A 15823-nucleotide genomic window follows, 5' to 3' on the forward strand; every position below is an offset into this window, starting at 1 on the left:
ATACAATACTACTTAGAACGAAACTTCTCTGCAACCGTATCTAACTTAATCTGTATGTGATAGGCAAAGGAGAGTTTAGCGTAGAAATAAGTGAGCAAAGTTTAAGCAACTCAAGTACAGCAAATGTTATTAATTATGAAACGAGTTTGTCTAACGTGCAGAAATGTTTCGTCGAAGACAAGTTCAAAGCGTTTACTAACGTTTTGTGCACATTCGATTTTATTATGAATAATTATGTTTGTATAAATAATAATCACCTTTAATTATACCTATATCTAGAACAATATTTATTTATCTATGTAAATCGTTTAATTTCATCAATGTTCTATGTTTATTATTATTCGTATTTAAATTCATCAAGACGATGAATAAATATATTGATTTTTTTTCAATTAAATGTTTAATTAATTTTACTGCGTTCTAAATTGTAAATTGTTTTTTTTTAACGTTGACAATGTTTGTTAACATTTTTATAGTAGTGTTAACTAAATTACTTGCGTGTATGCATTATGTCAAGGGAATGGAGTACAAATTATTTTTTTTATTCTTAAGAACGCCTAATTAAATTATAATCATAAATTCTTCATGAAAAGTTTTCCGGTCTTGTTTACTTTAGAATGTTGAATAAAGATTATGAGTAATGATAGGTGACAAACTAGTGGGTGTCGATGGTTGGTCTAATGCGTAAGCATAATGGGATTTGTTGTAATGACGGAAGGATAGTTTGGATTATGTTCGAATGTCGGGATTTGCATGAAGTTGATATACTTACCACGAGGCTTTTGTGACATTTAGTGTCACAACAACATAATTACCTACTAGTTTCTATTGAAGTTTTACTAGTATTATTATATACTTATACTTCGTGTGAGTGAATAAAAACCTTTTTTGTTATGTACATCTCAAAAAAAACATCAAATAATCGATTAATAATTTGAATACAATTAAATACCTTTCAGATTGACATAATTACATGTTTCATTAACCTAATGTTATAGTGATCAATAACATAATATGAAATTGATGAAAATTACCCTTGGTTAGTATTTCTAAGATTTAATAATCAGTTATAGGTAAATGCCGAATTTATGTGGGCTAATGGTTAGAAAATATGCATTTTAATATTACTGTTATTATAAATCCAATATTTCAAAAACTTTTATGTCACAACTTCATTAATATATAGTATTAACATATTGTGTGTTTAAGATTTTATTTTATTTTTTATATTTATTTGTTTATAGCATATTTCATGCTCCATTTAATATCTCAAAATTATAATAAATTTAGGTACTTTCCAAGACTTTTTTTGGATTTCATTCAAGTTATGACGTTATAATTAATTTTAACTTAAACTCAATTTTTCCGTGATCTTACTGGTATCTTCCTCTCGTTCTTCCTATATGTAGTCAAACCTCCACCCCTCCCTTGCCGTGTTATTAGATTTTTAATAATGTCTACTTACTTTGTTGTACAAACAATTTTAAACTGTACGTTTTGTTTACAGACCGTGAACGGAATAAATTCAAACGAATTAACGTGACGAATATTACGATTATAGACGGCCTGATGTCTGATACCGTTGCGGTATATTATACTGTGAATCGTATCGCACAACAATAATTGCGCGAACAAACGATAATAGCGAGGGTTGTTGTTTCCAAAGGAGAAAAACCCGACGAAAATCAACAATTGATAAACTATCTTATACATGCTTGCTCCTGTAAATTAAATCGTCGCAGAGCGCACGCGATGGGGATTCACTGCGAAACGAGGATTGCGCGTACCACATGATTGTACGTGGCGTTGAAATTTTTTTAGTTTTTGAAACGTGTCCAAAACCTTATTAGTATGGATTGGTGTACTTTTGTTAGTCATCGGAATAAACATTCGTGGAAAAGCCGAATAGGCGAATTCACCGTAATTTTACATTTGAGTCACGTACCGCAAAATACAACTTGGCAGACTTAGTATACACACACATATATCCATGTATTATATGTCTCGGAGCAATAATCCAGTTCAACTAACAGAAAACTCATTCTGGAGCCGGTTTGTTTAATCTGTCACGCCATTTCATTCGCGGTGAACAGGCCTCTTATTTCGTTCTAAAAATTTGTGGTAAGTATTTTAATCATTTACTTAACTGGTGAGTGGATATTTATTTTTGTTCTAAATGTCTGTTACACATATAAACGGTAATAACGTGAGCAAATTCGAGATTTATCTTCTAGCACTTAAATGTACGTGGCGTCTCGAAATATTTTAAGTGAGAAGTGTGTCCAACCATCGGATTATATTGTAATGTTCGTGTAGATGAAAATATGATTATAATATTATGTACATAAACGCGTCCATTTAGTGTTGCGTGTACTTTCAAGTTTTAATATTTTATTTTTATTGTTGGATTAATAAACAATAATCAGTGCAGTATATAAGAAGAAGGAACATCCACAAAATCTGTATAATTTATCATTACTACATAGGTTATATTACATTATTTTTATATAACAAATTACTTTACTATAAACTTTTTCAAAAATTGAAATCTTTATTTTTTTTTCAATGTTTTATCAATAGTTTCTAAACGATTCTACTTAAATTTCAAAACAAAATTTAAAGACTTTGGTTAAAGCGATACCCTTCAAATACTTCGAAATAAAGTAATAATAATTCATATTTTATTGTACAATTCGTGGGTATATATTAGAAGACCAGTACACATTAATCAATCTCCATGACGTTAGATTTAATTGCCGGATTTACGTTTTTAAAAAATTAATTTATAATTATATTCGTTACCATAAAAATAGGGTCGCTACTCCCCTAACACTGTACAACACATTCTGCGTGAATATCATCTTGCCCAGATGTCCATAATTAATCAATGTAGATTACATTATATATCATTCGTATTTACAAGGATGGTAATGAAACAGTCATGTTCTCGATAAATATATAACAGCATAATAGTGTATAACGCAGGTACGTTTCGTCCGTAAAAGCGACTAATCAAATACATAACATCACATGCCGATATTTTTTACCAACTGGCCGCAATTGTATCAGCTTGATATGAAAGTGCGTACTTATGTCATATAATTTCACGTAAAAATTATCTTATTTTGATAAGCGAATAAAATATAATGACATTTAGTTAGGCAGATGCATACGAGTAAGATGCTAGTTAAAATCGCGACATTTCTTAACAGTGAAAAGTTAGAAATTTAGTTGTTTCGGTTTGGTTGTTTGTATAAAATATAGGTGATTTCGATTTTAATAATAAAAATTCTGTTATTTTTTCATTAAGTTCATCTTTATATTTGCTTTAAACATTTTTATAAAACAAAATAATTCTGTAGATATTATTCATAAGATATTCTTTGGCATAATATTGATCGAAATTAATTTTCTCTTCTTGATATTAATCAACAGTTTTTGTTTCAATATAAAAAGTCAGTATCAATCTATAATTATTTAATATTATTTTTTGTGCTATTTCTTTAGGTTTATAATTAAAATCATACATCAATATTTTGGACAAATAAGATTAATAAGAATAAGATTTTTGTTTTTTCAAATATATATATTTTTAAAACAATATGTTCGAATCATAATTTATATTCTATTTTAATTATTAGTTATAAAATCCTTGAGAATAATTATTTTGAACTAAAATATTTTCTTTTCTGTATGAGTATTATCTAATAACAAATTAATTCATGTACTAAAAATAATACAGGAATTTTAAATGGACTCGGGTACACATTTATAATAATAAGCAAATCGTAATATAATTATAATTAATGTGATTGTATAATTTTCTCTGTGGCTGATTACGAAACGCATTAATGATATAGGAACTGGGTATAGATGGGTTTCAATAGGATACATGATGCTCGAATATTGATATCTTTAAAGATTCTGTAGTTTAATATATTCAGATTTAGTTTTTATTATTAATTTTCTCATCATGCAGATAATACTATAATATGCTATAGGAAATTGAAAAATTTGATATAGTTTACAGTCAGTTTGCAACTAATAGAATTCTAAAATATCCTATTCCACTACTTCACAAATTTATAACTGTATATTATAATATTAGATGTTGGACGTGGACGTCCATTTATTTATTTCACGTTGATATTTATTTTTTTTTATCGTCTTGAACAAAAATTACAGATTCCATTGCCGCTTTGCCGTATTGATTTGTTCTGATGCGATATCATAGCCATTACATTCATGATGACTTTGTATATTAATTTTTTTTATACCCAATTTATAGACACCCATCTGAATGGTGTAATTTGCACGTAAAAAGTTTGCCTCTTTAGGGTTTTTTTCCATTTATTTTATTTATATTTCTGAGCTTAGAAAAGTACATCTAACTATATCGACTGTAAAAAAAAGAATGTATTATTTTTATTTCTCAGCGTCACGTATACTATAGTGTGAGTGCAACATAAGTCGCCGATGCGAATAAAAACCTGACGATTCGAAGTTTCGCTAAAACATATTATAATGTATCTACATTCTGCATATTAACTTAATTGTTTGGCTCGTCCGTTTAAATTATTTTAAACATACTCAGTTTAATTATTTTTACTGTTTGTGACATGAATATATGTGACATGGGGCGACAATTAAAAATAATATACATGGGCATTAAACATAGTGTTCTGTGTACTTACATTGTAAGCGCAGACGACAAATAATTATATTATGTAAACATGGTAATTATTGTTCTAAAACGTATTCCGCAGGACTGGTGCGTACGAATTTTTAATTAAATTTTTATTTTAACAACATATTTGTTTTTCCTTTTTTTAGTCACTTTTCTAATTTTAATACCATTACACGAATTGGTTCTATTTTGCCAGGCCCCGTAACGCGTTGCAATTGCGTCGCGATATAATAACATAAATCGTCCGTGAAATAATGTGCTGCGCATTCATACTGCAACCGCATGGTCCCCGACACGCGCAAGTACGGTCGAGACAATGCATGAAAATATTTTAATGTTAAATTAATCGTGAAATATGTTTTTATTAGTATAAATATATTTTTTCCAAGCAGAAACGAACATAACTCCATACACCGGTCGATGGTCGTTCGATCTCTTTATATGTACGTAGACCAATGTGTCGATAACGTCGTTCTGTTCGACGGACGGAAAATGTATCGCAAACGCTCGTGGTTCCGAGAACAATCGTCGCTTGTACATGATGTGAACACAGTGGCGTACGCAGGGGGAATATCAGGGAAATATAATATCCTTCCTCTCTTATAAATAATTTAAAGTATCTTTTTATATAAAGAAACGATGACTTAAAAAAAAAGGACATTTTCCTGATAAAATATCATCTTTATTAATAAACATTAACATAAAAGGTTAAACGATAAAAATATTGATCAAATTGTTTTACACGTGACCCTAAACATTTATTTTTTAAATTATTATATTCCTTCCATTGGTTGGCAACTTAGTTCAACAGTGAAAAGAACAATTTTTGAACCATAGAAATAATATATCTGGCGTTTGTTTTCTAATTTCTAATGAAACTTATGATAACTAAGTAATCAAAGATTTAAGTGAATATTATTCAGACGATATTGATCAAGATGTTTTTGAAGTAAAAGTAAAATTTTGGCGTATACATTTGTAAAAATTATGTGTACATGGTTTTTTTTAGAATCTAGATGCTCTTGATAAGTACAATAAAGATCTCTTTCCAAATGTATCAAGCTGCTTCATATTTTTGCAACATTATCTGTTACATCGTGTAGAGCAGAAAGAAGTTCTTCCTCATTAAAAAGAATTAAAACTGATTTATTTTTATTTAAATATATTCACCTAAAATGTATTTTCTTATTTTATAATTTTTATTTATAAAGATTATATTATTATAACATTGCGAGAAGAGGAGATTTAGTAGTGATGAGCAAAAAAAAAAAAATGGTCAGAAATTCATGTATATTATGTCACCTCCCCCTCCCCCTCGAAAAAGTCCTGCGTACGCCACTGGACATGTTATCCGGGACGACAATAGACCAACGTACACGAGCAGACGTTCGAAAGGATTTGGTCCCACTCAGTTTTTAGTTTTGCCCAATGTCCTGTAAAAAAATAGCAAAGGCCAGGTCCGCCGTGCGACGCGTTCAAATTGTTCGGGCAACGGTGAAGGATCTCCGAACCAAACACGATCGCGAGCTAACTGCATCCTAAAAATGTTACATTTGTTTTGAGGTTGGGCTGTACGCGAAAATTACAAACTCGACAATCACGAACACGACAAGCAGACCAAACGTGGTCGAAATTTTCTGAAAACGTCAAACATACCGCATACAATGTTCGCAATGTTTGTGTTTGTGTAATTTTTCAGTACATCAAAGGAGTAATTTTATCGATTTAAACGGTTTTTCGAAATTTCCAACGTTGAGTTTTTGGACTGTAATTCGTTCTGTATTATTCTGATGAATATTTATGTAAACTTTGCACGCGTGTGTTTATTTAATTTTTTATATAATTTATTTCTTCATTGTATGAAAATGGAAGATATTGTTTTTTGAAATTAACTTAATTTTTTTTTTTTTTTTTTTATTGATTACTGTAAAAGCAGCACTTGCAACCAAAATATCTTCATTAACATTTATTAGTAATAATTTGTATTGATATTACTCAATGAATGATAAAAAAAAAAGTTCGTTGATAATTATAAAGTAGTCGTAATAGAGCGTTGATGATGTGCGCGAATGTTCATCGGACAATGTTGAACGTGTTCGGATGATACTCGTATTATTCTTCGCGGAATATATTCAATAATCTAAGTTACTCGTACTTATTATAAGTTATTCATCTTTTATTTATCTTGTAGGAGTTGCAACAGGAAAAAATATCGTATTTTTATATGCAATACGATGGAGGAAGATTCATAAGCTCAATAAATTATAGGCCACAATTAATTTTGAGTAGAATTATCGCTATGGAAACGGTTTGACTATTTGTTTCGCTAAGGATCATGAGTTTTAAAATTCAGTATGTTATTTATGATTTGCGCATTAGTTATCTTAATCAATTTAATTGATCTATTTTTCGTACATTAAATATTTGTATTTGTAAATAGATTTTGAGTTGTATAATTCTACGACAGAACGAGAGCGTCGACAGTGTATTCCACAATGGCACTAATAGAAAATGTACAGAAATAAAATTATCATTACGTGTATCGTTAGTTTGTCCACCCAAAAATGTTTATGAAGCCATGGATTTTTGGACGTGTTGAAAAATTTAAAGTATTATATTGGTCAAAAGGATAAGGTATTTATATTAGTTTAATTTATGTTCATAGTTATATCAAAATTTACCATGACATTTTTTTATACTCTTCTACACAATTTTTTTGCTTTTGGCTGTTTTTAAGTACCATCACATGTATCTTTTTTATACTGAATTGTATAGTTTCAAATCACATAAAATATTAATTTTCAGATGTCGATTTTTATTACTTAAAGGTTTTAATTTTAAAAATTGTTTTATAGAATTACGATGTTAAATTCATTTTAATAAAATCAATAACCTATAACTTCTGTTAAGTTACTCTATCGATGCCGTATTCATATCTTAAAATGCATACATTACAAAACAATTTTAAAATAATCGAAAATATTATTAACTGTACAGGAATTATTTTCATGTATAATGAGGACTTTTTTCAATGAATGGAAATTTTTCAACTCATATTTATATAATATTTTAATGAAATTTGCCAATATTTTGGGAGGAACAATCGATTTCGACTTAATTTCGTAAGTTACATATACAATTCAATATATAATATACATATTTCATACATATGATACGTGATATATATGTATATTTTTTTCTATAAAAAATTTATTTCTATATTTGTTTTATACATTTTGTAGCAGTTGTAAAAATTTAAATCTTCGTATGCAATTTGTTTTGGATGTTCTAAAACGTCGACCTGGTACAAAAATGTACAGTTTTAGTATAATTGCATTGAATCGATTCCATTATTGTTCGAGTGACAGTGAAAATTTTTTTCTTAAAATAGCGAAAATTCCATATTTTAATAAATTTCGTCGAAGCAAGTTTTCTGAATAATAATTAAAAACTTGTTTGAATATTGCTTGGATTCTTAAAATTAAATTTATAAATTGCGTTTTTTTCAGTATAATATTTATACTTGGTATTATAAGTGGTTATACAATAATATAGTAATGTATTTATAATAGATTAGTAATATAATATTAATTTTCTTCTTCTTTTTAGTCCATCTTCCAAAGGCGGAAGTTTGATGACCAATCAGTTAACGTTGACAAAAATTCCTTTTTAAAGGTCATGGTTTTCTGCCTCTCTCAGATGATAGCCAGTGATAGTTTTGATCCGGTATATCCAATGCATCGGTGTTCTTCCACAGCTTCTTTTCCCTTCTATTTTTCCTTCAATCATCAGCTTCTCCAGGCTCCACCCATCTCTTCTTGTGATGTGGACAAAGAGCCTTAGGATCCTCTACTTACAGACCACTACCAGCCTCGTTTCCACATTTAGCAGGTGACCCGTCATTCTGGTAATTGATATCTGGTAACAAATGATCCGGTGAAAACATATCCTGTATCAAAAATATAAGATAATTTTTGTTTATTGTTTTGCAAAATAAGAACAACTCAACAAATATTATAGTCTTATAATCATTTTTTAAATTAAAACATGTTATTTTGAAGTAAAATATTATACATAATCTTAAGTTCAAAATATAAATATCTCTATAAGTCTTTGAACTATAAAATTTAAAATTAAAATTATGAGCGATGCCTTTTAAATAATTAAGCAAATTGGTATAATTATAATTTTGAACAACATTTCTTAAACGTTTGTCAAGGTTCTTATACTTAAGTTTTTTTGCTGGATTAATTTCACCTAAATTAATTTTTTCGATTTTTGCCTCTTGCAGCCTTTGTTCTTTTTTCGAAAAGTTGATACATTTTCATATCGTGTATGGTGAGATCCTAAACTTGTACTAAAAGCACCAACTCTCAACAGCGTTATTAGTAGTCCGAGGGAAATCCATAACTACATAATTGTAATAGTTTCGTACTTTAAAGGGAAACATTGGATTTTTTCTTCTTCTACGAACTGTACGCCCAATCCAAGTTTCTTCGAAATTATATTATTATACATATTATTATATTATATTATAATATTATATTTTGTCTGTCTATACTATTCTTATAATCTAAGACTTAACAATATCATACTAATTTTATTTGAAACAAATTTAAACGTACATAATATCACTTTTTGTAGTAAAAAATATTTATAATAATTATTTAAGTAACTATAAAAAAAACAAATTTGTTAATAATGAAAAATTATTGGATATTTTTTCCCCGGATTTTTGATACAGAATATGTTTTCTTCGGACCAAATGTCGTGGATCATTTATCACCGGATATTATTTACCGAATCAAATGACGCGGAACCCATTTAGCATGGTCAGAATTGAGAAATTGGTTCTCCTTTTTATTCAAGAAATTTTTAACGTCCGTCTGTGGGCTTACATCTCAAAAGCGTTTATGTGCTTTACATCTTCTACTTTGAGTGTACATGTTTTGGATCCATAGAGCATCACTGAGAAGGTAAGTGTCTTAAGCAGTCGTAACTTACTGTTAGCAAAAACGTTAAAAAGGTCCAAAAAGGTATTTGCCTGCTGACTGCTTCCCTCCAAAGTGTTACGTGACGTCTAATCTCTCTGGATGATCCGTAATATGTTTGCAAAATTGAACCTAAATATGTAAATTCATTCACTTTTTGGTGGCCGTTCAGTATATTGGTGTTTAATAATACTCCTGCTCGATCTATAACCATAGCCTTTGTCTTATTATTTGCCTATTGATTGTCAGTCCATACTTGTTGTTTACTTCTTCAACACACTCTATTAATTGACTAATCTCCAATCACCATTCCATGATTACATTCCTGGAGTGCCTCTCTTAGTACTCATTCACTGTAGATATTAAAGAGTATAAGTGATAGAATGCACCTTTGTCGAACACCCTTGGTAGGTTAGAATTGATCTGATACTGCATCTTGTGCTCTCATTACTGCTTTTGATCCAGCGTATAGATTCTTGATTAAGTGGATGATATGTTCAGAGACTCCTAATTTCTTACATGACTGTCGATAGTTTCCTCCATTGTACACAGTCAAAAGCTTTGTTGTAGTAAGCTGAATACCAATGGTTGATTGAATTCTCTACTCTTCTTTATGAGCTGGCGTATATTCAAGATTTTTTTCACGTGTTCCTTTATCTTTAACAAATGCAGCTTGATCCGGCAGTATTTAACTATCTACGTAGTACCTTAGTTTTGTATGAATGACATTCAGTAGGACTTTGGAAGCGTGTGACCCACAATCAGGCCCACACTTAAGGTGGGTGTGAGGCATGGAAAATCACAAACACTGCGAAAGAAAACTCAGAACTTTTGAGAATAAAATAGGATAGCAATATGTTTGTGTAGATCATTATATGATAATGGTAAAGAAACATGGAGGAGAAAGTACAACAAAGAGCTTCAGGAAGAAATAGAAATAGCATCATTAGTAAGAGTTTCATTAGAGGACAAAGAATCCAACTCCTTAAACTCATGTAGCGGCGCAGTAAGAATTAACAAAGTAGTACTGGAGTGGAAACCTACAGGAAAAAGACCCCGAGGACGACCAAGAAAAAGATGGTTAAATGTTGTGGAAGAAGACTTGAAGATAATAGGGGTTCAAGATTAGAGAGAATTAGCCCAGGACAGAGAAAAATGGAGGAATTTAGTGGTAGCGGTGAAAACTCTTAAAGAGTATTAAAGACTGGATGAAGAAGAAGACAATTGTAAAAATGAAAATAATATTTTCCAATAGCAGTCATGTACATAAGTATAATATTATTGTATATTATTAAATGATTTATTCGATACTTAAATTAAGCAAACCAACATATACAGTGAAAACTTTTTATAACAAATATGAAGGGACCAAGATATTTCTTTCATCATAGAGAGTTTTCGTAATAGAGAAGGTTTAAAAAAACAAAATTTTAATTATTTATGTACAAATGTATGTACCTATGTAATATTATAGATCAAACACATCATTATTTTCACATTATATTATATTTATGTATTACATTAAATTATTATTATTATTATTATACATTTGAACTACCGAGGGTATATTATAATTTCCACCCACAGAAGAATTATATTCATATGTACACATAATACACTGAGATACCTACATTGATATTTTTCTAAAAATGTTACATAATACATATATATTTTATAATACATGTAGCAATCACCAAGATAGCAGTTTCAATGTTCTAATTAACATTTTATAAAATTTTTTCGTAGTATTTAGAAGACTGTTGGAAAACCAATACATTTTTTCTAAACTTAAGAATTTCGAAAAATCATGAAAACTATACTCGCCCTTCCATACACTAGTAAAAATAATGCAAGCAATTATTGAAGAAGACGAGGACAATTAATTTTGAAAAATATTCAAAAACAATTTTTAACTATTGTTCGATAATTAAATAGACTGTAATTTTTACTGTTAACTTTAAAGTTCTTTATTTTATTTTACAAAGATAACCAGGTAGGTGATAGTACAGCGACCAAAAGAGTATGATGGAGGACAGAACAGAGAACAAAATATGATCGTCTAGATTGCTAGCCGTATAAATGTTATCACGGATCACAACTATCGAAATAAATAATTTTTACGACGTGTTATATGTATATTACCTACCTAACAATTTGAATACTACGACTTTTAATTTAATAGGCTTATTATTAAAATAAAATGCACAAATTTTGAAAAAAGAAACCACACTCATTAACTAACTCTTAATGACTGGCCATTGTATTGGTAATAGGGTTCGCAGTGTTCACATATAATTCTTCCCTACAGTTTGAATGGATTGCGCGTCATGTCTGCAAACACAACGAACAGACGAACATTTGTGAGCCCACAAACATATCAATATTTTTATACCATATAGTCTTAACTTATAAAGTCGCAACTTTACACAATTTTTTTATTATTTTTTTATCGAAATATCAGTCGAATCGGGAGGGTCGTTTGCCGGTTTTTATCAAGCGTACAGCTACGCCATGACGTGAACATAAGTGCGAACGTCAGATCCGAGTTGTTTGGGAACGTGTTTGCAGATCTATAACAAAAACCGGCTAGATCAGTTTTAAAAAATATTGCGTTTTACGAAGAATTAGAACACGAGATACGATCTTCTATCGCTACGATTTGAATAGCGATTACAACGGTGACGGTGTTTGCATAATTTAACGTGAACGGGCGTAAATACCACGAGCACACGTGGTCAACACCGATGCAACGGATAGGTTTTTTGTTGCGCGCTTGAAACGCAACGCGACAACGATAATAATAAAACTAATTATAATGATAATAACAATGATGATAGTTGATGATGATGGTGATAACAATATTATATATTTCGCAGCGTTACGGCATTATGGCTCAGTCGCGTATACAGTGTAGTTATCCCTCGATACGCGATAAATTATGGCTCACGCGATCGACGTAATAACCGGCCGTTTGTCCGGGCAAAAATCTACAATTACATTATTAGTATCGTTGCGTGAGAAAATTCGCCATCCGGTTGTATTATATTGCGAACCGTATGATGTTGTATATTGTCGTACGCAAATAAAATCCCTCGGTGATCCAAACAACGCGACAATACAGGTCTGAAAAGCGTATATAAATCGTATACTCTGTTCGTAAAAAAATCGAAGCTGACAATAACATCATGATATAATTATTACCTTTTATTAATTTGATGTTATCACATGTAAATGCCAGATCGGTTTCAAGGCGTTCGAGAATTGTCACGTACATTGTTGTAGCGGCGTCTTTGGACATAATGAAAAATACTAAATTACAGGTTGTATCGCGTACTAAAATGTGTACAGAGCATGTGCGAAATAATAACAGCACACACCGGTTCGATTGATTTAATGTCAATGCGTCATGACGTACATCATAATAATGTTATAAAGACAATGCGATACCTCTAGGACGGTCGAAATACGGCAAACAATTTTGTTACAAAATCCACAATGGCGTTTAGAGTATTGGTAACCGTGGTAACAAATTCCTCCGCGGGTGGAAACAATGGGTATAAATAAGGTCCCTCTCACGCAGTATAGAATTCGAAGACTTGGTATTTTTTTTATTTTTTTATTATCTTTAGATTTGACACTGGTTAATGTGCCGTAAGCACATTACATAATGCAGTTTTATTACGATACTTAATGGACATATTTTCATTATGTTTTAAGTGTACTCCGGAGTTTCAAAATGGTTGGTGTGTTTTTAAGGTATGTTGTGTAGGCAACTCATCTCGCACGTTGTGAGTAAAATGTGTACGTTTTTACCATGGATCTGATTAATCGCGCTCGCATCCAAAGCTCATAAGCAGTCCAATTACTAAACAATTATTTTTCATATATTAATTATTATTATTTCTGTTATATCAATAAATGATGTAGTTTTAATCATTTTTTCGGTGTAATATTAGATGTCGAAAATATCAGAAAAAAGTATAAAACTTGTAGGGTTGCGTGATAATTCAATAACTACTGTGAATCACGTTAAAACTGATTATTACTTATTATTACTTCATTGAACACATTGAGTTATTGAGTCCAATGAGTATATTAATTATACTTATTATTCTTATTATACTTTATTATACTAGTTGTACGTGTTGTCATAATAATTCATTTATTATGTTTCACCGAGAATAATATTCTGCTGAACGGTTTTTACTCTACAATATTTTACTATAAACCTCGTTAAAAACCACACAAGGTTGAAAATATATTCGAGTTATGTGCAATGATTCAGGTGAGTTATCGATACACGCAGTTACATGCGAAAACGTCGAGAACGATTAAGACTTTCACGCTATGGTGAATTCATGTTTGTTATATAATTCTTAGATTATATTATTATTATAAATATTATTGTTATTCAATATAACTGTTATTACTCTGAAGTCACAGTAATATTATGTGATTGTATCAATTTTTGAACGAATTTAAATCGGTTTCTAGCCTAAATAAATGCAGATTACAATAATTATTTTACATTTTTGTAAGATTTGATTTAGTCAAACGCTAAAATTATTCTATCAACGTCTACTATACTATACGCTAAAATAAATAACTTATTTCAGTTTAATTATTCAATTTATTTCAATTATTTTATTTTTCAAGACTTTATTACATTTTGAATATTTGTATACAATATTTTTTTGAGATTAATGAAGCAATTATTTACTACTTTAAAAATAATTAGGATTAAATTCGATTTTTGATTGAATACAACTCTTCGCAAATATTATGTTCAAGTGTTAAAATACCCACAACTATAGGGTGTTTCATTAAAAACGCCAGATTTAAGAACGCCACAAGAACTCTGTTATCATATCTCGGTAACATACTCCGGTTACCGTCACTGTGTTTTCATATTCATCTTGAAAAAAATATGGGCCAATAACACCTCCACTCCAAAAGCCACACCATACAGTTACTCGTTCAGGATGTATTTAACGTTGATCAATTTGTTGTGGGTTTTCTGTCCCCCAAAGTTTTCAGTTTTGCTTGCTTACAAATTTTTGAAATTGAAGAACTTAAGGAAGAAATTCGTCCTGCCATTGGTGAACTAAGCTCGGAGATGTGTCAGCAAGTTATATCAAATTTCGTGTTACGAACAGAAGCTTGCCAGCGAAGCCGAGGTGGACATATGCCAGTTGTGATATTTCACACTTAAATCGTAGAATATATATTAAATGTTGATATATTTTTTTTGTTTAAAATAATTTTTTCTATCATAATAAATTTATAACAAGATTAAATCCGGCGTTCTTAATGAAACACCCTATATTACCCATCTTCGTTATTCCGAAAAGTGGCCCTTTCTTAACGCACCATATATTTTTGGCTTTTTTAAAAATAAATTATTTTAAATAAAAATATAATCGGTCACCCGATTAATCTTAACTTCTCTGCTGAAAATATTTCCATTTTCCAATGAATATAATAATAATGCACTTAGATTTATTAAAATATATTTGTGTGTAGGTATGTTATTTACATTTACTGGTATATACGTACGACAAACTACTGAATCGGTTTTGAATTAAATTTGCCGGCGGTTATAACGTAATATAACTGTGACCTACTGACAACAATATTAAAAAACTAACACAAATAAGAATACGTTTTCGAGTACCGCATTGCTACTGTTTTTAGGTTTTTAGTGGTTTGATTAAAAAACAATTATTAAAAGTTAAGCTTAGTGTTTACTCATTCAAAATGAATGACAGTAAACTAAGTTCTGCGTAAAGTGTAAATTGTATAGAACAATATCATTATTAACAGTGGTTAGTAGGTTAGTAATTATCATCTCTCGGAGGAATAATCGGGACGTGTATTCACAAAAATATCGTTTTATATAATGTAAATGTGTACGCACTATACATTACGTATTCGTAAAAATGTTGACATAAAAAACCAATCAATATTATCTTATAGATATGAAAATATATGCAAAAAGTAGTTGAGAAAGGGCACGTGCAATGTTAATTCATTGAAATTCAATGATGGACATTGAAATGCAATGATGACGAACACTCGTGAACTATCATTAGTACGTTCTGTTTGATTTTAATTTAACGATATTTTTTTTGTTCCTGCACGTAAT

The 15823-nt window shown here is 30.0% G+C and overlaps 1 long non-coding RNA gene across 1 annotated transcript; it reads left to right on the top strand.

Moving 5' to 3' along the window:
• The first annotated feature begins 1533 nt into the window (after window positions 1–1533).
• On the top strand, window positions 1534–7315 carry LOC112690354. Its single transcript, XR_003149208.1, has 3 exons — window positions 1534–2121; window positions 6879–7039; window positions 7128–7315. It is a non-coding gene; the product is annotated as an uncharacterized LOC112690354 (long non-coding RNA).
• The last annotated feature ends 8508 nt before the right edge of the window (window positions 7316–15823 follow it).

The sequence above is a fragment of the Sipha flava genome, unplaced genomic scaffold, assembly GCF_003268045.1.
Source record: "Sipha flava isolate LNK unplaced genomic scaffold, YSA_version1 49_pilon_pilon, whole genome shotgun sequence".
Lineage (NCBI taxonomy): Eukaryota > Metazoa > Arthropoda > Insecta > Hemiptera > Aphididae > Sipha > Sipha flava.